The sequence below is a fragment of the Artemia franciscana genome, chromosome 2, assembly GCF_032884065.1.
Source record: "Artemia franciscana chromosome 2, ASM3288406v1, whole genome shotgun sequence".
Taxonomy (NCBI): domain Eukaryota; kingdom Metazoa; phylum Arthropoda; class Branchiopoda; order Anostraca; family Artemiidae; genus Artemia; species Artemia franciscana.
In genome coordinates, this window is record NC_088864.1 from 18985317 (window position 1) to 19010684 (window position 25368).

The 25368-nt window shown below is 35.7% G+C and overlaps 1 protein-coding gene across 1 annotated transcript in view; it reads right to left on the minus strand.

Annotated features, from left to right (window-relative positions):
- Positions 1 to 25368, minus strand: part of LOC136038155 (FERM domain-containing protein 6-like) — a 124300-nt gene that overhangs the window by 83087 nt on the left and 15845 nt on the right. The gene's annotated exons all lie outside the window — the stretch shown is intronic.

The window sequence follows — 25368 nt, forward strand, 5'->3', positions numbered from 1 at the left end:
TGATTATTATTGTTCCTATTATTATTACTATGGTACGACCCAGCTCTAAATGGGTACCTGGAGAAATCTGGGGAAGGTAAACAGGGAGGGTGTGCGAAAGCACAGGATGGCTGGCCCCCAACCCCCCATTGCACTTCCTGGCTGAAGGGCCAAGAAACGGAGATCAGCACCGCGGGTACGGACTGTAAAGTCTAATGCCGTATCCTTTACCTTTTTTTTCTTTACCTTATTATGGTATGATGGTTGATGAGAAATTAGTTATAGTTTCTATTTTGGTTATGTAATTGTATTAAATTTTTCATTAAATTTAATTTTTTGTTAATTTGATTAATTGCTCGTTTAAAAAAAAATTAAGTAGCCGCCCCGCCGTAAGTGCTTTTCGGGTATTTTAAGGGGGGGTGGTGGTTATTAGTAATTTAGTTGTTATACTTTTATTTGTAAAAAAGTTGAATTGAAAAAAGTTGAATTGTTATCGCAAAAAAGGAAGAATATTTCAGAAAAGTGGGTTTACAGGAAAAAAAGATATTTCAGGCCGCTATCAAACTAAATCATGAGAGTTAAAATCAGCTTTTAATAATACTTAGAATTTTGTTAAAATCTAGTCAATTTTCGATGCAAAAATTATTTTCGTCCTACACCTGCACCAAGTAGTACAAGGAGAAACATCCCTGCTGAGATTGGTTCAAACACCGGCACATATGAAAGAATTTATGTTGGGGAAGATATTGTTTGAAAATACTAAACAAAAATAGCTAATTATTATAATTACAATATATTACAGCGATTACCCGATCTCAGATACTCTCCCCCATACATACTTGCCTGTCGGAAAGGCTTATTCAAGAAAACCTTTAGATTAAGATCTACCCCTCTCCCTAAAAAAGAAAACAAGAGCCAAGAGCTCATATGGCACTTGTGACGAAATTGGAGCCTAAAATTAGACTCGGTACAAGTCTCGAGCTCGCCAAAGCACTAGAAATCCCCCCAACTCCCCCCAATAGATTATATCCGGTCCGGTTGTGTCAATCACGGATCTAGAACTTGTGCTTATTCTTCCCATCAAATTTCATCCCGATCTCTCCACTCCAAGCGTTTTTCAAAATTTCCGGTTTCCAAGATTTCCGTTCCCCTCTCCATCCCAAATGTGCCCGGATTCAATCCAAATTGAAAATGGAGCATATGAGACATGAGATCTTTCTGTATATCAAGTTTAATAAAGATCTGATCGACCCTTCGTAAGATAAACATAACTCAATTTTCACGATTTCTCCTCTCTCCAGCCCCACCCCCAGATGGTCGAATCGGGGAAACGACTGTTATCAAGTCAATTTGTGCAGGTCCCAGACACGCCTTCCCATTTTCATCGTCCTAGCAACCCCAGAAGCACCAACCTCGCCAAAACAATGGAAATTCCCCCCTCCCCTAAGTCCCCCAAAGAGAGCGGATCCTGTCCGGTTATGTCCATCACGTATCTAGGACTTGTGTTTATTCTTCCCACCAAGTTTCCTCCATTCTAAGCGTTATCCAAGATTTCCAGTTTTCCCCTCCAACTCCCCCCAATTCCACCGGATCCGTTCAAGATTTAAAGTAAGAGCTCTAAGACTTGAGGTCCTTCTAAATATCCAATTTATTTAAGATCAAATCACCCCCCCCCCAGATGATCGAATCGGGAAAGCGACTATTTATAATTTAATCTGGTCCAGTTCCTGATACGCCTACCAGCTTTCATCGTCCTAGCTCATCTGGAAGTGCCCAAACTAGCAAAACCAGGACCGACAGACCGACGGAAGGATAGAAATTGCGATCGCTATATGGCATTTGGCCGACGAGAAAGTGCCATAAAAGCTGACGAGAAATATCTACATTTTCAGCCGATCAAATAAAGAATAGCAGAAGGGAAAAAAACCTGAAAAGAAGGAGGATGATCCCTCGGGAATTAAACTCACAGAAGATTGCACAAGGAAACCTTTGACACACTTTTGGAGGTAGAGTTGAGTCCAAGGACCATAACAAATGCTTTCGGGGTGGCAATTAAGAAATACCATCCATAGTTGGAATAGTTTCACCAAAACACAAGAAACAAGCAAATTTAGTGAAAATTAAAAAAAAAAAAAAACTTTGAACAAACTGTAGCAGGCCTAATATTTCGAGGAGGACAAGTCCAAAGGTCAGTCCTCCGAAAGAAATACATTGTAGAATACCGAATAAAAGAACGTTTTTGCCTCTTACTGCAAACCATTGAAGTAAACTGAAGAACAAAACCTTGTCTAGTTAATATCGTACTTACCACACCAGCCTTTTTTGACAGCAGCACAAATACATCCCCAAAAAAATTTGAAAACCAGCTGAAAAATAGATTTTTTTTTCTTGTTTTGGCTCCTCCCCTCAGGAAGAATCTTTGCCTTCTTGTAAAATAGGTCTGAAGTCCAGTCACTTAGAAATTTTTTATAAAATCCCGGCCCAAGAATTTACTTTTATCAGGGTTTTTGACCCTATACCCGTCAGCGGCATCAAATCACGAAAATATAAGTGTGTGGGGGGGGGGATAAATTAATTTTCCAAATCTAGGTGGGTAATTTTTCCATTTTTCCATATGGAAATACCAAAACAAGACATTCTTCAATGCATAAAAAATTTGTTTCTCATACATACACTGACACCACTGATACCCATGGCTTAAACACATTTTAAACCAATGGGTCATATATTATTTCAAGTATGTACAGTCAAGTACAAAGGATACTCCTTTATTACTGACAGGCTATCCATGAGTCACAAACCCTGTCAACAGTGTTCATTTGACGACAACACAAAAAGTCAACCATCAAATCTGTAGTAGATAAACAGGAAGGTGATAAAAATTTTACGAGCTATAGTTGTCGTTAGAATTTTTCATGGCTTATCTAGCAAATAAGATTTCATTACAACGTTTCGAAAGGAACATTTAAATAAAGTCAATGAACAAAGGGGATTTTTAAATTGCATGATAGAAACTGGGAGTGGTGCCAAACATTTAACAGCTAGTCAATCCCAGTATTATGTTCTAACTTTGACAGTAAGTATATGACAAGGCGAAGAAATACGACGTAGATAATATTCAAGACACTTATCGTTGACAAAGTAGTCTACTCCTTAATTATTGCAGGCTATGCTAATTTTTCTATGCAACAGTATAAAAACGGACACTTTTAGTCACCAGAACTATCACTCCAGACGGTAGACCCAAGAATATAGACGTTTTGATAGGTTAGAACGAACATTTTTCACCAAACAAAATTTTACTTTTGCTAGTGTATGTTCATAGTTCTGGCGTTCGAAAACGACCCCCTAACAACAAAACCGTAGTCAGGTGTCCTGAAGCAACAACTGAGTTGCTTATTGTGGGAAATTACAGATGTTTACAGGTTTATCATTATTGTAAAGTAATTTTTTCAAGAGCATCTATATGTTATTCATAAATAACTGAACGGGTTATCTAAAATTCGTTTTGCAATTGAACTGCAATCAGTTTAACAGCTATTTTTGTTTAGCCGTAAATTTTTGGCAGTTGGCTTACACACAAATGCTTGGAAAAATTGAAAAAATAAGATGAAATTTTGACAGTTGGACCAGAGTTTCAACTTTTATTCATTGAAGATCCAAAACTTGGATTCGGAAATTAAAAAAAAATCCTTTTTGCCCAAGAAAATCTCCAAATAAATCACTTTATTTCATGGCTGAAAGAGGATGTATATTATATGTCCTGACTCGGACTTGGATTCGGAAATTAAAAAAAAATCCTTTTTGCCCAAGAAAATCTCCAAATAAATCACTTTATTTCATGGCTGAAAGAGGATGTATATTATATGTCCTGACTGACAAAATTCTATTTTTATAAGTAGCCTGCTCATTAACATATTATCAATATGGGCATTATTAATCAAATCATTATTGGACAGTCTTATCGGGGTGTTCCCTTCTTAACTAGCTTATTACTTTGCTAAGTAATCGGTTTGCTAAATTTGACTTTGCTGTTTTCAAAGTTTACCATTTTTAAATTCAGTTTCATCTCACCTGGCTTGTAAAAAGTTAGTGTTCCAAATCTACATATAAAAAGTAAGTAAAAGTATAAATAAATTCGATACAACTATAAAAGCAAAGAAAATGAGATAAAATTGTAAAAGATATAAGTGTATATAGTGCTAGCGTACAAAGTATAAAAATATTAAGAATATAAAAGGATGAAAAAGAGGGCATTCTCGGAGAAATAACTGGAAGAATGTTAAAACTAAAAAAAAAAACTAAACAGTGAAAAACCAGTGAAAAAACGGTGAAACTGGATTATACAATAAGTACCTATAAAAAGAAATTTTAAGGAACTTATGCTGATAAGAATTAGGAAAGAATTTTGTTGTTATTACAGTCTATAAGGGGAATGCTGGAACAAGATTACCTATTCTTGTTTATGAACAAAAATTGTTACTAGGATAAAATAAAATGTAACTAATCTTTTTTTATCAGCCGATGAAGTGCCCAAAAAGGAATACATCCCTCGAACAGGAAACCCTGATTAAAATAAACGCTTTGAAAACTAGAGAAACGGACATTTTATACAATTCGGGTAACGATAACTCATCAAAATTTACTTTTTCAGAAAAAAAAGATAAGAGGAAAGGATACAGCAGGCAAGAACATTAAACATATTCCAGCAGGCGCTGTTTCAGATAAGGCAACATTCCCCCAAAATGAAACAACATATTTTTCGGGGAAAAGCACACATTGACAACGACATGTGTGATTTACCTACTTTTGGAACCTTGGCCCAATACACTAAGGGATACTGTTCAGCCTAAGAAGCTTCTAGGAAATTAACAACTACCAATAACTAACAGTGAAACGTACAAGTATGAATAAATATTTTGTAATTCGCATATTTAGAAATTAAAAGCTTGACACAAAAGTCGAAACGAATTTGGGAAAAAATTATCAGGGTGTCATGAGTGTCGAAACTATTTCTCACCCTAAGGGTTATTCAAGCTCCTGCTAACCAATTTCGTAGAATCTTTATTGTTTTATTTATTTTTTAACTCTTGTGCTTTCATTCTCCTTTCTTATTTGTTCCTTTTTTTGTCCATTCTTCATATTTTTCATTTCTTAAAAACAATAACATCTGTCAGACTTCATGAACTGGTCGATAGAAAGGTCAGAAATTAGAAATACGGATCTCATGACTTCAACTGAGGTAAACCAATTTGGCTCTGGGTTCTATCGCGGCAATTTGAAATCCTCTCTGCTTCTATCGAGCTAAGGTCATTGATTAATTATAAGATTTTCAGCCGTTACTGTCAAACTTCCCAATTTACATCAGATATACCCCACAATTAGCAGCATGAACAGGTCTAGGCCTACTATACGGCTTTCTCCTTCTCCATATACTACTGCCAAAAACCCCTTAGAAAACACAAACTCGTTCAAGAGCCTACGGTCGAGCATACAGTAATTAGCTAAAGAATTTAGTACAATTAATTGAGTACAATCAGGCTTTCGGCGATGGGTCTGTCATATCTTACGTCATTGTTCGTCGTCATCGAATAAACAAAAGAATAACAATGGTGTTTAAATTGGATATTCATGCCGGTTACAACCCAAATGAAAAAAAAAGTAAACCAAGAGATACATTTGCAAGACCGATTAGGACCGTTCCAATGCAAGCTCATAACAGCTCTTGGTCACCAAAAGGTGATACACTGGTGAATGGTACTGGTCCATCCACGCACTTAAAGCACCGGAAAATGTAACCCTATACCCCAGTACAGCCCATGAAGCCCGAATTTTCTCTTTCACTCTTAGTGTACGGCAAAGTTTTAACCGAAGACGGCAAGTTCGGTCCCATCCTTATCTGACCGGTTGACCTCTAAGAAAAACCCCAAGATATGTCCCTTTTTTTGTTTATTTTCAAACACTCCTCTGAAAAAGCAAAGCATATTAGTTTTCCTTTTCTATAGTGCCAATTTGTGAGTACTGTATTCAGCGTCACTTGTCAAGTTGCTTCGAATACCCGTAGTTTAGACATCGTGACGATCCCTTGGCTTAGCTATGTGTGTCTCAGTTGGGTGAAAACAACTAGTGTCGATGGGTGCCCAATTTCCGTCACCTGGTGTCCATCCCAGACCACCATTTATTCCGACCTTTACGCTAGGCATGGCGGTCCTAGGCGTTTACTCCCCCCCCCCCAAGAAAATACCCCTCCGTGGAAAATAGGGTTTTCCAAATTTGAAAGTTTTATATGTGTTGATTTTAGTTTAAGCAAAGTGAAAAACAGGAATTTACACACTATAAGTATCTTAAAAACTCATCCTAAAATCCATTTTTATTGAAAAACCTCCATATGAACTTTTGTGATTTTTTTCAGGAGCGGGTACCAAATTATAAAAAAAAGAATAAGAAAAAAATGAAGGCGAAAAATCATCAAAATTACGCTAAAAAATGTTTAGCATTCCTTTGAAGGGGTAATTGGCTTTGCAAATTATGTTCTGGTCTTGAAGAGGCGTGGGGTTGTCAACCGCACTCATGTTAAGTTACCTCCCCCCGCCTCAGCGCCAATAATAAAACTGTAGACTGAAAATATACGTGCGAACTAAGAAGAATTATACAACAAGTCTAAAACAATCGTTTAATTTGCATCTAAAGGCTCAGCGAAGCTTAGAAAATTAGGCCATTGAAGTGCACTCCTTTGAATATCTTAGCACCCTCCCTATACACAGATCTACCACCTCTCCTTAATAATAGACGAATTAAAAAAAAACTTATTATTCTAATTAAACGCCCATTGTGTTTGAAGAGTCTTTCTTAAAAAATTGGGACAAAAAGTGAAAACTTTAGCGTAAAGAGCGATGTCTAGAGCAAGGTCTTGAGCAAGGGGCAACCCCTTTCATATACGCTTCTGTCAGTTTTCAGTTTTGATGTTGCTCCTTACTTCGAGTTGAAAACTTTTCTTGAATTTAATTTCTGATAATTTTAAATAACACCAGGAAATTCACCTCCCTCTCCATACAAAATTCCTTCCCCCCACGAAAGAATTCCTCCACGGTAGTTTTTTTCAATTAAAAATGCCCCCCTTCAGGAAAATTCCCTCACAACAATTCCATTCTAGGTGAAAATTCCAACCAGAAAATTTCTTAAGGACGATATCGTGTGAAAAATTTTTCTTAGCGTACTTTCAATTGTAAAAGACTAATTTCTGATTGTTTTTAAAATCATGCCGGTAATCCTCTCCACGGTGGAAAAGTTTCCCAGCAAAAAGCAAGCCGAAGATATTTTCCAGCAAAACTTGTTTTTTTTTGGGGGGGGGTACAAAAGAAACTTTAAAAACACAACAAAAATGTGAAATTGACATCTACTCCCGTATGATTTCTGAGAATATTTTTGGACCCCGCTGTCTATGAAAGTAAAGAATAACATCAAACCCCAAAATGACTGGAACTTATTCTGTACAGGAGGGGGTCTGCCCCTTCGTCATCCACACCTCCACCTCAAGGTCGCAGAAACTTTGGAGTGTGCTCATTAGATCAGAAACTGAGAGATATTTGAAGAACAGGGGGATTGGAGACCAAACAGCCGCGTGGGGGTACACAAATGCATATAAGCAATTTTTTGACTCGTTTTTTTTGCACACCTCCCCCCAAGTAAAAATCCTGGATCCTGGAAAAAATCTTGAGGTGAGTAAAGGCGTGGCCGTTAGGGGAGCAGAGGATAGGATTTCTTTGGAGGAGAATATTACAGTAGACCTGGAAATTTTATATTTTGGGAGAGGGAGGGGACAGGGACTGAAAATATACCATCCTCCTCCCTACGTATGCATATGCTTTGAAGTATACAACATAGTAACATATTAATGTTGTAAATCAGAAGAATCAAAAATAAAAGACAGACAGACGCGGCCGTCAACCGAAACAGGAAAAATTTTACAAAACTAATTTCAGCCTATACCCGTTCAGAATGAGACTCCAGATTTAAAAGCTAATTAACTTGCAGCGATGACATATTGCAGTCCTGCATTCAGACGGCCAGTCATGTCAACAAGTCCCTTCATAAATTCTCATGGGGTAATCAATCTTGGACACAGGTATAGATGATTCTCCCTACCCTAGGAAGCTAAACCTTCCTTTTGCACCTGCATTCATATTAAACATTGTTATGCATTGAAAGCATGATGTCCGAGCCACGCTAGTCGATGTAAACAGAATTATGCACCATTCCAGTGCCAATAACGTACTCCATGGGCAAATCACCATCTACGGATCCGACCTTCCTAGAGGATTTTCAAACAGTTCGTGGTGACGAACTGTAAGTAAGGAGCTACGCGGCTAAATAGCAACCAAAACTCTAAAAACGGAGTTTTGATACCAATAGGTATATTAAAAGGTTTCGCTTATTATGTTTATCCCAAAAATAGAAGAATCATTAAGCTTAGTGTTACCCATAAAATTATACGAGCCTGAGAGAATTTGCCTGATTTTCGAAAAAGGGGGAAACACTCCCCAAAAGTCAAGAAATCTTAATGAAAACCACAGTATCACATTCAGCATATCCTAAGAACATACTATAGAGGTTTTAAGCTCGTATTTGGAAAAATGTAGAATTCTGTATTTTTTGTCAGAAGAATGATCACGGATGCATGTTTATTTAGTTTTTTTTTTCCCATGCGTGATCATACCGAACTAATGGTCCTAGAACACCAGGAGAGGGCTCATTTCAAGGAAAATTAAAAGTTTTAGTACCCTTTCTAAGCGACCAAAAAGGTTGGAGGGCAACAAGCCCCCGTCCCACATCCCATGTTTCCCCCAAAAAATTCCGATCAAAATTTTGAGATATTCATTTTATTCAACATAGTTGAAGTGCCCCAAAACTGTCTTTGGGGAGAACATGACCCTTCAAAGCCCCTGGGGATGGGCCTTTAAATTATAGAATTTGCCCATTGTTTACGGATAGTATTTTTTATTGGGAAGTATACAGACATTTTTCGGGGAGGGAGGGGGGTTCATTCTTGGGGTAGGTTATCATTGGGATAATTTTCCGTGAGGAGGAAAATTTCTGGAGGTGAACATTCAGGGTAAATTTTTTACACCGGGAGTTTGACAGAATTCCTATAACAAAAATTCTTTTTGTTTGTCTTAGCCTATATTCTTCTTTTTTAGCTTAATTTTACATGTGGAGATGTTCCAGGGGATTTGTCCGAGGAAACTTTTCAGTGTCTTTGGATTTCCATAAAAAATTACCACGGAAGGGGGAATTTCTGGAGTGATCGGAAAAACAATCAGAAATTAAAATCTTTATCAAATGAAAATATCCAAGGGAGAATTTTCAGGCTGAGTTGTCTTCGACAAAATTTTACCGAGCGGGTGCAATTTACATGGGAGGAACTTTCCACGGAGAAGTTTCTTATGGGGGAGATTGTTCTTGGAAGGTAGGTCAGATTTACCGGTATTTCTTTTTTTTTAATTACCAGAAATTAAATTAAAAAAAAACTAAGTTTTTTCAACTGAACTTAAGAAGCAAGATTAAAACTCAAAACGAACAGAAATTATTCCGTATATGAACAAGTTGTCCGCTCAATACCTTGCTCTTTACGCTAAAGTTTGAATGCTTGTCTCAGTTTTTTTTTTTTTCCAGAACGACTCCTGAAAACAAGGGCCGTCCAATTAGAATAGGAAGCTTTTCCAAAAGTGCTAAAAACTTCACCATGAACAGCAAGGTGTTAAGGAGGGGGTAATTCCTTCATATATGGAATAAATTCTGTTCGTCTCGAATTTTATTGTTGCTTCTTAATTTCAGTTGAAAAAACTTGTTTTTTTTGTTTTTATTTAATAGCATAAAAGATCAGAGGCCAAAAATCTAAACAAAAGATTTTTACCTTATTTTAAAGTACTATCATCATTTAAGGTTACCTTAAAAGAATAAAGTGAGCACCATAGCGTATAACGGTATTTCAGAACTCTTTACTGACGGATTAGTTGAGATAATTCTTCCATTTTGGCAGCATAACCAGAAATTGCAAAATAAGTCTAATAAAACTGAAATGTTGCAAATAATGAGAAGAAAATAATTTTCTTGAAGAGAAGATCTATTGTTTATGTTCCTGACAAATGGTTTATATTTGGAGGACGCAAAATAACTATAAAAGCTGCACAACCCCTAAGTATTGTAAATATAACGGGGACTAATAACAATCCATCCGCGTTGCACTTCTCGCTCAGATCGCTTCCGTAGCGCAAGCGTGACTTTAACATCACCCAATAACGCGGACGACTCATAAATCCCATTTTCACTAATTGACAGGGGTGACTAGTAGGGCTGGGGCATAACATTTTCCTTAATATAATCACTGATACAATCTTTTATTCTTACACCTTAAGGCGAATAAAGTCAACTTAAAAAACTGCAGCAACAAACCTGTTGCAACATTTACCATTTAAAGCATATGTACAGGCAAATACTTCTCCTCCTCTCCGCTTTGATTATTTTGGTTGCTTTATTGAACAACAAACTATATCTGAAATATTTTATCTCTAAAGTTCAGTATTTACAGAAAAATGACAAAACTTAAGAAGACATATACTAGCAAAGTAGAAATTGAGAGGGATACAAATGAACTGTTTAGATTTGGGTGTTGATTAGACACCCTTAATTGAATGACCATAACAGTTTTTATTAATGACTTTTATTTAATTTTTTTTTTCTACTTTGGTCAGGGGAATTGTTTGTCATTGGTTTTAGCCGAAATTTTTCGTATATAATAGTGTTTGTCATTCTCTTGGTAAAGAAAAAACTAAATTTTTCAAATTATTTTATTAACGTATATTACATTTTAAATCCTTATCCGAATGAAAACGGAACAAACTGCCCTACTATCTTGCCTCTTCGTCATATATATAAATATCATCTTAAAGAAGAAATAAACATATATAAAATTTAAAAGTTTCATTATTAGCCAGGAAAGCCCAAGGGAGATTTAAGTATATATATATATATATATATATATATATATATATATATATATATATATATATATATATATATATATATATATATATATATATATATATATATATATATATATATATATATATATATATATATATATATATATATACATATATATATATATATACATATATATATATATATGTATATATATATATATGTATATATATATATATATATATATATATATATACATATATATACATTCTCAGATATAGAAATAGGTTTACTTTAATGTCCTTCAATTTCCAGATGAAATATTCACAGAGCTTCAGCATTAAGATAGTCTCCAGTAGAAATGGAAAGAGACAAATCTTTTGGATAATTGAAAAACACAAAGATATAAATTATTAGGTGACTAAGCACGTGTCTGAACAGTATGTCTTCTTTATTTAAGACTGTCAGAAAGATATGCAAAACCAATTGGCTTATCTACTTTTTGGGACCCATCCTCTGCCCTTAACTGACGTCAACGATGTAAGAGGTTTGTCTTCTTATAAAAATCCAAGGTGTTGCTTGTTGGACGAGTCAGTAATTTATTGTGTTGGTTTTATAACCCGGTGGAACACCTTGGAATAATAAAATAGATTTAATTTCCATTGTCGAGTTGTATTTTCAAATTTATATCATCTGAAGTTGACATGTCTTGTGTTCGTTCTATGGCAATCGTTGAACGAATTGCTGCTTGACTATCAAGAAGCAATCAGAAATAAATGAGAAGGATAATATTACCAATTTATAGTGAGTGTAGTTGGATGCGGTTCAGTGATAGTGGTATGAGAAACTACTCTTCATATAAATGTTGTTGATATACCAACGAGAACAAAAGGAGGAGCTCCCCTTTTCCAAAGGACTATACTCAGATTGATAAGACGGACCCCCAAGAGCAATTGAAAAAAGGAGCTGAAATTACAAAACAAGCTTAAAAAGTAACAGATATTATAACCAAAAAACACATCTTTTTAATCATAGACTCCTCCGACAAATATCCTAATTCCCAGTTCCTAAAAGATTGAACTGTCTTCACCCATGAATATTGATGAACATTGGTTTGGGAGGATACTCGGAAGACAGCTGAAGGTCCAGTCGGTATTCAACTATGTCAGCTTAAAGCTACCATCTAATATACTAGCTTGTATAACGAAAGCTTTACAAGCTTTTTCCAACCCACAGCCTTCCAACAAGAGGGAACGATAAATGTTAGAAAATTGAGAAGAGGTTCTGAAAGGTTTTGATTATAGGTTCATGGGCTGTGATGACCAAAAACCCCCGGATTGTCGTTATAATTTACATAGATTTACCTGACACATAAGACAGCTGTTAAGACACATGTCTGACTGTTGTAAGGCAATAATTCTTCTAGATATTGTTAAAAATTTTGCCTTGAAGAGTTATCCGATTAGAAGGTACTGAGACATTAAGAATCTACTAAGTTAATCTGCTAGTTTTAGAATTCTGCTAAGTTGAAAATCATAAACAGTAAAAACGATTAAATAATGATCGAGAATTTGGTTAATAATGAGGTGCTACATTTTTGAAAATATATTGAAATAATATGGACTATCAGAGAAAAAAATATAACAGATTACATCCTTATTTAACGGAGAACAATATAAATTATGAGGCTTAATCAGTTCTTTTGGGTTTTGTTTCCTATTTGTAGCGGTAGCGGAATTTACCCTCGATGATTTACATAACTAAAATTAATGGCGGCTTTCTGGTATTCTGACAAAAAACTGTTGCAACAATTTTGCTAACAACTGTTAGAGAAAATGTTATTAGAGAAAAATTATTTGTGTAATTCGGACATGAAACTAAAAAATTAAAGTATAACTTCCAAATTTCTTCATTTATGAATATTGTGCAAACAAGCATTTGTATTATACACGTATATATTGGAATACATGCTTCAATTCAAATGTTGTTTTCAATTACAAAAATTGAGAGAAAAAACGGGTTAATTTAAATAGAGCAGCGGAAACTTAAATAATATCCAAATATTTCTTTTTTTTAATTAAACCAATTTTTTCTCTTTCAATTTTGTAAATGGAAAAGCAGTGTGGTCTAAAAAATTATTTACGGTTTACAAAATTTGTTTCCATTTTGATGGTCCTGTTTTAAAATTTTGCACCCACTTTAATTGTAAGTAATTATTAATTGTAATTGTAATATTGCACCCAATAAATTGTAAGTAACAAACACAGGGTGTCTGACGAGAAACTACTTGTGACGACTGGAACAGCAGAACCAGCATTTCACAGAGGAGAATCAGTAAGCGATAAAGATTCTAGAAGTGATGAAACCATCGAATTCATTTTTGAAAACCTGATTTTCAAAAGTCAATATTTTCAGAACCTTCTAACAAGAAATAATAATAACTCAACATAAGGAGTCTTTTCTTTGGAAGGCAACACTTTTATCAGATAATAAAGTATTTAATATTTGATTTAACACTGCAAAATCTGGAAGCGATTGTTTATAAAATAACAAACTACCCAGATTTTTGCATGCTTTAGCGTGTTTTTAGGAACTTGTTGGAGTAAGGAGGTAGATTCTTTGCAGTTCCTTAAATAATTGATAGATTTTGAAATATGTTGATTTAAAAAAAAGTAGATTTTCATCTTCATTGGGGAATAATTGGAAACAAATCCTTATATTTTTGTGAATTGGCACATCTACTGTTGAAGGCAATTCTCCTATGATCTACTTTCTGTGTAGGAATACACACAATCAACGCTTAAGGCTGTGATTAAGTGAACTTGGAAACATCGAGCTTCAAAATAGAAGTTAGGGTAGCCTTCTGTCTCAATTCTCTAGAGACCGTCGATTGTTAAAAACCTTCAAATAACATTTATTCATTGGCGGAAATAGCAGGTTAAATATACCAGCTTGTCAATTTGGTCTCTAGGGGGATCTAAAACGATTCTTTCTGGCAAAAAACTTGTAAAAATTTCAGGTAGCTAAAAATATTCTATGGGACTGTTCGAAAACAGGAAAATATATCGAGAAATGGTTGCAGTCATCTTACAGGTTATTGTCTTCTGCTCATGATAGTACCGATTTTGTTCTAAAAGCAATATCCTTCATACACTTTTGAAAAAGAGCTAGACATTTTCTAAGATTTCTAAGCAATTAGAGGGAATAGAGCAAAATCCTAGCAAACATTTTGTAGCATCTTCAAGAAGCTACGGCCTGATATTAAAAGCGGTATCTTCCGCCAATGAATACTTGAGTACTTTTTAAATATAATTTTTCAACTTTAACATGGGATTTTCGAGTTTACGGCCTTAAAGAAGATACGGAGATTCAAAAGGACTTTGATGGGATTTTAATAGCATACATCATAACTGTACACATCTCAACGTGTTTTGGAAAATTTTCCTTTCGAAGTGTCTAGGACAAATTTTGAGGAAGGGTATATTTCCCATATCCCACCCCCATCCCCCTTCTGCAATTCCATGGGTCAGTAAGGCCTACTTTATCAACTTTTAGGTAAAAGTATCAGGGGAATGAGAAAAAGTGTATAAAAACTACTTGAGAGAATAGCCCCTGGTAACTGTCAACCAGTGTTGAGATTAATTCTAAAAGGCCAAGCCCCAATTTTATAAAGTGCTGAGTAGCAAGTAAATGGCTACGATTATGTTGCAACACCTCTTACGTCAGGTACCCATAACTCAAATTCCAGAATAAATGCAGCAAAAACAACTGTTACTATTGTAACCGAAAAAGGGGTTCATTTGGCCAAGAAAAGCCCACTAGCAACAGTTAAAAATAATGGAGTAAAAAATACGTTGAGAGAATAAACATGTCTACGAAAAACCTGAATATCATATTCTAGCTTAAATTGTTTCTCTTTTTAGCTCAATTGTTCCAAATATTATGTTAGTTTAATATCAAAAAAGTCTTATACTCACAACTCATAGATGCTAATTTCTCTGTTTCCAAAAAAAATGTCTCATTATGTCTCCCTATTAATACTCTGGGAAGATCTTTAAATATTATATAGCACTAGCTGTTGGGGTGGCGCGAAGCGCCACCCCAACACCTAGTTGGTGGGGCGCTTCACGCCCCCCCAGCCCCCCCGCGCGCATAGGTCGTTACGCGCCATATTAGTTACGCGCCATTGTAGTTGTGTCCCTGTGTCCCACCTGTGAGTAGAGATAGATATATATATATATATATATATATATATATATATATATATATATATATATATATATATATATATATATATATATATATATATATATATGTTTTTAACTACGTAAAACATGCGAATATACAACATTCTTCGCTGTCCCATTGTCTGTGCATATAAATAGATTGTCAGGTTTACTGACTCTTGAACATGCAACATATAATTGTCCATGGGAAAAACAATCCGTATTCAGATCTATACCTCATTATTCTAATGATGTGTCCCTGTGTCCCGGTCGTCATTTATATTCCCTGTGTCCCGGTCGTCATTTGTGTCCCGGTATCCCAGTTTGTAATTTCTCTTTGATTGTCCCGGTCGTCATTTATATTCCCTGTGTCCCGGTGTCCCGGTCGTCATTTGTGTCCCGGTCTGTAATTTCTATTCGAACAATCCCTGTGTCCCGGTCGTCATTTATATATCCCGCCTGTGCCCCCGGCGTCCCCGTTGTAGTTGTGTCCCTATGTCCCGGTCGTCATTTATATTCCCTGTGTCCCGGTCGTGATTTGTGTCCGGGTGTCCCAGTCTGTAATTTCTCTTTGAGGTTCCCGGTCGTCATTTATATTCCCGTTGTCCCGGTCGTCATTTGTGTCCCGGTGTCCCGGTATGTAATTTCATCAGTTGACAAACATAACGTCAGTCGACAAACAACTTCATGACGCATACAGCTCAATCCTTATAATGACGTCAGTCGACAAACGTGACGTCAGTCGACACACACACACACAGAGACAACTTATTTATATATATATAGATTGCTCCTATCACTTTTATGATTTTCGAAGAAAGAAAGGCGAATTGAGCATCATAAATAGATAAAAAAAAAATAGAAAATAAATTCTAAGCGTGCAATCAACAAGATAAGTTTTTTCAAAGAAATATCTATTTTTTCATGGTAAATATTTCAGTATATTTCAGAACCACGGACACCCAAATTGGGTGTCCTCTTTTTTAAACTCCCTCTTTTTTCTAGCTGTTGGTCCCTCTTTTTTAAATTCAAAAATCAACGCCCAGTCAAGGGTTCTTGGCTTTTTTCTACAATTGGCCATGACCTTGACTTTTCCCACAACTATTCCCTCTTTTTTAAATTCAAAAGCGTCATAAAACTCATGATATCGCTCATCTAGGGGACATTTGTTTGACCTTGTGACAGCATAGTGGATACGACTGTGCCGTTCGACTGAGAATGCTCGGGTTCGATCCCTACTGTCGCAAGGAAGGTAGTACAAAATGGAATCTCTCAAAGAAGGGGACATTTGAAAGTTATAAAATTTGCAATTGGACCTACGCAGTATGTAGGAAAATCACACCACTGTTTTAAATTCCCAACAGCTAGTGCTATATAATATTTAAAGATCTTCCCAGAGTATTAATAGGGAGACATAATGAGACATTTTTTTGGAAACAGAGAAATTAGCATCTATGAGTTGTGAGTATAAGACTTTTTTGATATTAAACTAACATAATATTTGGAACAATTGAGCTAAAAAGAGAAACAATTTAAGCTAGAATATGATATTCAGGTTTTTCGTAGACATGTTTATTCTCTCCCGTTGATTTTTGAATTTAAAAAAGAGGGAATAGTTGTGGGAAAAGTGGAAGTCATGGCCAATTGTAGAAAAAAGCCAAGACAGATTGTTGATTGTCTCTTTGATTGGTAAAATTCTAGTTAATTGACTTCTTGCTATCTCAAAAAGGGTTTAGGTTAGGAAAATGAAACTTTCAGGGATGAATCTAGAGACTAAAGTATGTCCCGGGAAGGTATTTTACCTATTATAATTGAAGTACAACAGAATTGTTTTCAGCTTCATAACTTTGCTCAATTCCATTTTATAAGGTTTTAAAGACATGCAAATACATTTCCTAAATTTTGAAAAAAAAACATTGATATGGCTCAAAATTCTTCTCAAATAACAGGAATTGCATTTTCAGAACTAAAAGCAGAGAAAAAGCAACTAGTAACTGAAAGTTAAGGTAAAATGTTGTTTTGTCAAAATTTCAATAGGTATAGACCTGCCATATAGGCAAATTTCAGGGCCCTCTAGAGCGAGAAGGAACAGAGGTGGGTACTTTAAAATACCTTCCCAGGACATACCTCAGCCTTTAGACCCATTCCTGAAAGTTTCATTTTCCTAACCTAAACCCTTTCTGAGATAGCAAGAAGTCAATTAACTAGAATTTTACCGGAAGCGCCTTCAAAATATGTAAACGGCGATTTTTCTGCAAATTACGAAGTTTGAACCATTTTCTTAACCTTTTCCATTTCAATAACCGTTTCGACGTCAATACCCCCAATTGTAAACTAACACCCTGTTTTATATCACCAGTCAATGAACCAGCACCAATCCGCAGACAAATGGTAGCCCAACATCCAAATGATGGGCTTTGATAATAAAAGAAATTAAAGTAAAATGCACCTTGCACTTTCAAAGACGGTCAGGAAGTATCCCAATCTAAACCTCGAGCATGTCACCAGCAATAATCCACATTAGTTATCCAAGGGAGCACAATCCATACTCGACAATTAAACCCAAAATAGTGCACCACCATTCACACTCACTAAACTAAAAAGCTGCTGGAATATTACGACGGCTTGGTCTATTCTCTGGTATGCAGTGTACCTTAAGGCTACTCTTTATATTATCATCCAAATACCTCCGTAGCGCTCTGGCTTAAACGATTACAAACACAATGCAATAAAATGATGGATTTAATCAAAAGTACCTCAATTTCAAAGGAGAATGTAGTCTAGAGGAAATTGTACTTCCTGCTTCTTCTCCTCAACTAATTTTAGTAAAACCTTCCGAAAAAGAAGTCTTTTAAAGAAACAGAGACATTTCAAACAGTTCGTGGTAGCGAACTGTAAGTAAGGAGGGTACTTGTGTATTACATAATACACACTCAAGAAGTAAAGTTTGGTTAATGCTAATGAAATATAACAAAATATGATGAAAATATAGTATTTTATAGACAAAATTGTGAAAACTACAACAAAGAATTAGAGAAGGGGGGTCACCCAGAGCGCATTGTATTAAATACATAAACTAAACTATCCTAGCCTAACCTAACCAAAATATCAACTAAATATTTAATTAAATATAGCTACAATGTATTTTCCTACCGAGCCGAAGTTAATTGTCTGGTATGTCCACCGTGAAAACCAGGTAATGTCTCATGGATCGTGATACAAATTCTCGAGTGTGTATTATAATACACAAGTGCTGTAAGGAGTAATACGGCTCAGTAGTAACTGGAACTCTAAGAAATAGAGTCTTGGTAACAATAGATACATTAAAATAATAAAATTTTGATGCGAATTCAGAATACATAAAATTCATGAAATTTAATGTTACCCATCAAAAGTTTAGAAACTGAGATCATTTGCCCAAGTTTTGAAAAAGGCGGAAAACACCTCCAAAACGTCAAGTGATTTTAATGAAAATCATGCCACCAGGTTCAGTATATCAGAGAACCTTCCTGTAGAGGTTTCAGGCTCCTACATAGAAAACTTTTGAATTTTGCATTTTTTGCCAGAAGGATGATCACGGACGGGTTTTTCGTTTTTGTTTTTGTTTTTTGTTTGTTTGTTTTTCCCAGGAATGATCGTATCGAGCCAGTTATCCTAGAAGATCGAGAGTCTCATTTAATCACAAATCAGAAGTTTTAGTGCCCTTTTTAAGTGACCAAAAATGTTGGAGGGCAGCTAGTCCCCCCCCCCACGCCCATCAAAATTGGAAATTGCCATTTTGTTCAGCATAGTCGAAATATCTAATGGCAATGTCTTTAAGGATAACTTGACACCCCACAACCCCCGGGGAAGGGGTAGAATCTATGAACTTTGCCCACTCCCTCTTATACGTAATAATTTCTGTCCGTTTTATGTTTTAATGTTGCTCCTTAGTTTTAGCACCTTATTTTCTTTTTATATAATTAGAACTTAAGACAGTGTTTGTGTATTATACGCCCCTTATTCAAGTTTACGCTGAGTAAAACTAGAGAATAAACCGGTTTCGTCGTTAGTTTCTTTCAGTTTAGTGTGAGACCAGAAAAAGACAAGTGACAGAATAGATGAAAATATATAATTTGGGCTGCATTTTTGCGCATTATGCGGGAGGAGTGAAGTATTTGACAGTTTGAATTAAAAAAAAAAATTTGCTTGATAATATGCAGAATAATTTTACCTAACGCATTTTGCATGCAGACCCGCTATGCTTTACCTCCAACCCCCCCCCCTTCCCCTCATGTGCAAACATGAAACCCAAAGTTGTTTCTAAAGTAACGAAAAAAATAAAAAAAATAGTTTGTTCTAAAGTTTTACACAGCGTAAAATTGAGTGAGCGGCGTATAATACACAAGTACCCTTAAGACAAACAGAACTCAAGTCAAACTTGAAACGAGCACAAATCATTACAGCTTTGATTTTTCAAACCATCGACGTAAAATAAAAAATAAAGTCACTATCAAAAAGTTCGTGGTAACAAACTGTAGTAAGGAGCGACCCGGCTGAATTCTAAACGACACTCTAAAAAACGGAATTTTGATACTAATAGATACATCAAAAGAATCAGATTTTTATGCTAATTTTAAATATATAAGTTTCATTAAATTTAGTCTTACTCATCAAAAGTTATGAGAAAATTTGCCTTATTTTGGAAAATAGGGGGAAACACCCCCTGAAAGTCATAGGATCTTAACCAAAATCACACCATCGAATTCAGCATATCAGAGAATCCTACAGTAGAAGTTCAAATCACGGATGCGTGTTTATTTGTTTGTTTGTTTGCTTGTTTTTGTTTTTTTTTTCCGGGGTGATTGTATCGACCAATTGGTCCTAGAATGTCGCAAGAGGGCAAATTGTAAAGGAAATTAAAAGTTCTAGTGCCCTTTTTAAGTGACCAATAAAATTGGAGGGCACCTTGGCCCCCTCCCAAGCTCATTCCTTTCCCAAAGTCAACAGATCAAAATTCTTAGATAGCCATTTTGTTCAGCATAGTCGAAAAACATAGTAACTATGTCTTTGGGGCTGACTTACTCCCCCACAGTCCCCGGGGAAGGTGCTGCAAGTTACAAACTTTGACCAGTGTTTACATACAGTAATGGTAATTGGGAAGTGTACAAACATTTTCGGGGGATTTTTTTGGTTGGGGGGGGGGGTTAAGGGGAGGGGGCTATGTGGGAAGATCTTCTCTCGGAGGAATTTTTCATGGGAAGGAGAAATTCGATGAAGAGGGCGCAGTATTTTCAAGCATTATTTAAAAAAAAAACGATGAAAATATAAATATTAACAAGTTTTTTCAACTGAAAGTAAGACGCAACATTAAAACTTAAAACGAACAAAAATTATTACACATATGAGGGGATCATCTCCTCCTAAATACCTCAGTCTTTACGCTAAAGTATTTCTAGTAATATCAACTATGTATTCTACGGCCTGTGATTCAGGGGTCATTCTTAAAGAATTGGGACAAAATTAAAGCTTTAGCGTAAAGAGCGGGGTATTAACGAGGGGGCAAACCCCCTCATATAGATAGTAAAAATAAACGGATATAGAAGGTCGTCACGCAAGTTAATTCGTAAGTTACGTATATTTTTTTACTAATAAAACGTTCATTAAAAATTAAAAGTTCTAGTTGCCTTTTTAAGTAACCGAAAAATTGGAGGGCAATTAGGCCTCCTCCCCCACCCCTTTTTCTCAAAATCATCCGATCAAAACTAAGAGAAAGCCATTTAGCAAAAAAAAATAATAGGGCCTACGCAAATTTCGTTGTAATAATTTATGTGCAGAGAGCCAAAATCAAACATGCATTAATTCAAAAACGTTCAGAAATTAAATAAGAAAAACAATTTTTTTAACTGAAAGTAAGGAGCGACATTAAAACATAAAACAAACAGATATTAATCCGTATATGAAAGGGGCTGTTCCCTCCTCAATGCCCCGCTCTTTACGCTAAATTTGTTTACTGTTTTATAAAGTAGAATTGAGAGAAAGAGTCAAATTTTAGCGTAAAGAGCGGGGCGATGAGGAGGGACTCCCCACAGTCCCCGGGGGAGGGGCTGCAAGTTACAAACTTTAACCAGTGTTTACATACAGTAATGGTTCGCTGTTTGCTGTTTACAAATTTGTTTACTGTTTTATAAAGTAGAATTGAGAGAAAGAGTCAAACTTTAGCGTAAAGAGCGGGGCGATGAGGAGGGAACAGCCCCTTTCATACATGGAATAACTTCAGTTCTTTTCAAGATTTAATGTCGCTCCTTGCTTTCAGTTAAAAAACTTGTTTTTTTTTATTTAATAATAATCAAGATGAGTGGAAAGAACAAATGAAAAAGAATAGATTGTTTAATGTAAAATGGCTTTCATTCCTGAAATTATCAGCATTTCAAGATCTAACAGTATTTTTTTTATTCTTGAACTAAGATTTGGTTCAACAGTAATTTATACATAATTTACTTGAAAAAATCCTTCTGGGAGAATACTCAAAAGATTACGTATAAATGATAGTGGAATAAGATAATAAATGTCTAACAGAGTCGAAGCTCTGTATATTTCTAACTCTTGAAACGCTTGAAAATGTAGTGCTGAAAAATTGTAATTCAGAAAACTGGGATGCACAGGGTGTCTTTTGAATAAGTACAATATTCCCCTCAACAATCTCTGGAAACTTCAACTTAAAACCGCTAACTGATCCTGACATTGCGGACATGTCATTTTGACAACCTGGACGCAAAAGGTATCTTTTTTTTTGCACTTTTTGCACAAGTGTCTTTCGATTTAATTAAAACCCAATCGATAGTTCCTAAAAAGCTCCAATTTAAAAATCTTATCCTTTCCTGAGATATTGCGAATACGCCTTTTTAACACCGGGATACCCATTGCGTCTATAAATCCAATACAGTGGTGGTTCTGGCCTCTCTCGCTTCCGGGGCAAAATATTAATTAGCTCCCCCCCCATCTGTATCCAAAAAATTCCACGCCAGATTTTCACTTCTAGACGAAATTTTAACACAAAAAAAAACATTAAAATTAATTAAATTCGGAATACTTACTTTTATCAACGTTGCTTATAGTTGCGTTGTTATAAATTTACTTACGTTGCTTGTAGTAAAAGCCAATATGCTTTGATGTTTGTTTGTTTTGGTTTGTTTTTTATTTTTTTAGAGTAACTTTCTGTGGAAGGAGTGGTCGTATAAACTTTGGAGGGGGTCCATTCGATTGAAAATTGGAAATCCTAGAGCTTTTTTAAGAATCAAAAGTGATCAAGGGAAAATAAGCCCCCCCCCCCCGCTCTTCTTTTCTTCAAATGCATTCGATCAAAATTTTGAGATAGGCCATTATGTTCAAAATACTCCAAAGATCAGATAACAAAAACTCCGAGGTTGACACAACCTCTTAATCCTGGGGCCAAGTGCTATAATTCATGCCCCGCGGCATGGAAATCGGAAGTTCTAGTGCACTTTTTAAGAGTCAAAAGTGATCGAAGGGCATCTAGCCTCCCTTCCCGGAATTCTTTTTCCCAAATGCATCCGATTAAAGTGTTGAGATACCCATATGTTCAAAATAGTCCACAGGTCGGAATACAAAAAAAAAACTCCAGAGTCGACACAACCCCCAGAGCCCGGGGGAGGGGGCAAATGTTGTAAGTTATGCCCAAGTGACATATAAGGTTTTTATGGAAGAAGTGGTTGCACAAACTTCGGAGGGCATTCATTTGATTGGAAATTGGAAGTTCTAGTGCCCTTTTTAAGAGTCAAAAGTGATCGAAGGGCAACTAAACCCCCTTGCCTTCTCTTCCCAAATGTATCTGATAAAAATTTTCAGGTAGCCATCATGTTCAAAAAAGTCCGAAGATCAGATAACAAAAACTCCGGGGCCGACACAGCCCCCCAGAGCCCGGGGGTAACCGAAAACTATTTGCGTCTTGAACAGTCTTGGAAATAAGTAATAAAATTAAACTGAATATTTGATATATGACGATATTAATTGCTGAAATTTCATCGATTCAACATTTCATTTTACTGTAATTTTTATTTTTACACTCAATGTTATAATGAGTACAAAATAAAACATTTTAAATATAATTCGTTTTCAGTTGAGCGTCAATGATGCAGTAGGTCTTGGACTTTTATAGTTAGGGAAGGGGGCAGTAACCAAACCATTGTTTGCAGTGATTTTTGTCCGTTTTAAGCTTGATTTGCATATTCAGTTTAAGTTTTACTCGTTTTAAGATTTATTTATTCATTTATTAGTACCTGTTGTATGTTTGTTCGCCATGATTGTTTATGTAATTTCTTTCATTTTTTGGTTTCATTTATTCTTTAATAGTAATTTCTATTCATTTGAGTTTGAATTATTCAATAATTTTTTTTCTGCTTATCTTAAGTCTAATAGGTCCTTTACTTTTCTTTAAAAACATCTCTATCGGAAAGCATTTTTTAATTAGTTTCCAAAGAATAGTGATGAAAATATGGGCCTCTACTTTATTTTATTAAAAACAAAAACTTCAAAAATTACAAAATGATTGTTACCGTTAGAACATTTATTAAAAAAATTGCGGCCCTTAAAGCTCTGCGCCTGGGGCAAGTGCCTCTGTCACCCCTAAAACCTCCTCTGGTTCAACATCCCCCTTAACATTCTCTGAAAGTTTCAATTTATTAAGTCTTAATTGTTCTCAAGATATTTAGGATATGCCGTCTTCACAACATAGGCGCATACGATGTCTCTCGATTTAGTTTAACGTCCCCCTTAGCAATCTCAATAAGTTTCTACTTAATACTCGTAGCCGTTCTTTAGATCAATATAGATACGCCCAGATACACCTTTTGACAACATAGATACACTTAGTGTCTTTTGATTTAGTGCCATACCCCACCTAACATTCTCTGAAAGTTTCAACTTAATACCCTTAGCAGTTCCTGATATATTGCAGGTACACACTTTTAAGCACATGGATGCAGATACAGTTTTTTTTTTTTTTTTTTTTTTTTTTTATTAGTTCAACACTCTTCTCAATATTCTTTGAAATTTAAACTTAATGGCCCTAGCCAATCCTGAGATATTGAAGATAAGCCTTTTTGACAACTTGGATGTACTCAAACACTTTTGATTTAGTTCAAAGGAGTAATATCAGCGATAGCAGTGGCAGTAGCAGTCACTGTCACAATCACAAATACTCGCAGTCGTAATTAATCCCCATTGCTGTCACGAGTAGACACAGTTACAAGTAGTCGCAGTCTTAAGTAGTTGCAGTCACAAGGATTCGCAGTCGCAAATAGTTACAGTATTAAGTAGTCGTAGTCGGATATAGTCACATTCACAGTTGCAAATAGTCCTAGTTATAGTTGCAACTAGCTGCAGTCACAGTCGTAAGCAGTTACAATCTCGAGCAGTCACTGTCGTAAGCAGTCACAGTAGTACTCTAAGTCGCAAGTTGTCGCAGTCAAAATAGTCAGAGTCGTAAGTAATCGCAGTCGCAGTCACGGCTAAAATTGCAGTTGCAGCATGGAACTAATATCTTTTGATAACGCCTTTGGCCCAGAAAGTTTCAAGTGAACGCCCTCAGCCGTTCCTAAGTAATTGCATATAAGCCCTTTGATAACCTGGGTACACATATTGCCGTTTGATTTAGTTCAACATTCCATGACGTTGACCCTAAACAACCTTAGACTTTTCGGACCCACCTGGGATCAAACATTCCCTATTTCAAAGTAATAAATTCTATACGTAAAATATGGACGAAATGCGTAAATTTCAACCCTTGGGGCTCTGGGGCTCAGGCCACCCCAGAAGCACAGTTGTTTGACCTTTTGTTTATGCTGAACAAAATGGCTACTTCAAAGTTTTGATCTTAAAAGGACGAAAGGTACAGGGACAGGTTGCTTTCTGACCACTTTTCAACATCCTCCTCAACATGCCTTGAAAATTTCATAATAATAACCTCAACCATTCCTGAGATATTGCTCTTATGTACTTTTGACAACCACCATGCACTTAGTGTTTTGATTTTATTTAATATCTTCCTCAATATTTCCAAAAAGCTTCACCTATTACCCTAAGCCATTATGGACCTGGGATCAAACATGCTACTATTTCTTAGACGACCAACTCTAAATGTAAATAATGGGCAAACTGTACAATTTATAACGCTAGCTCAGAT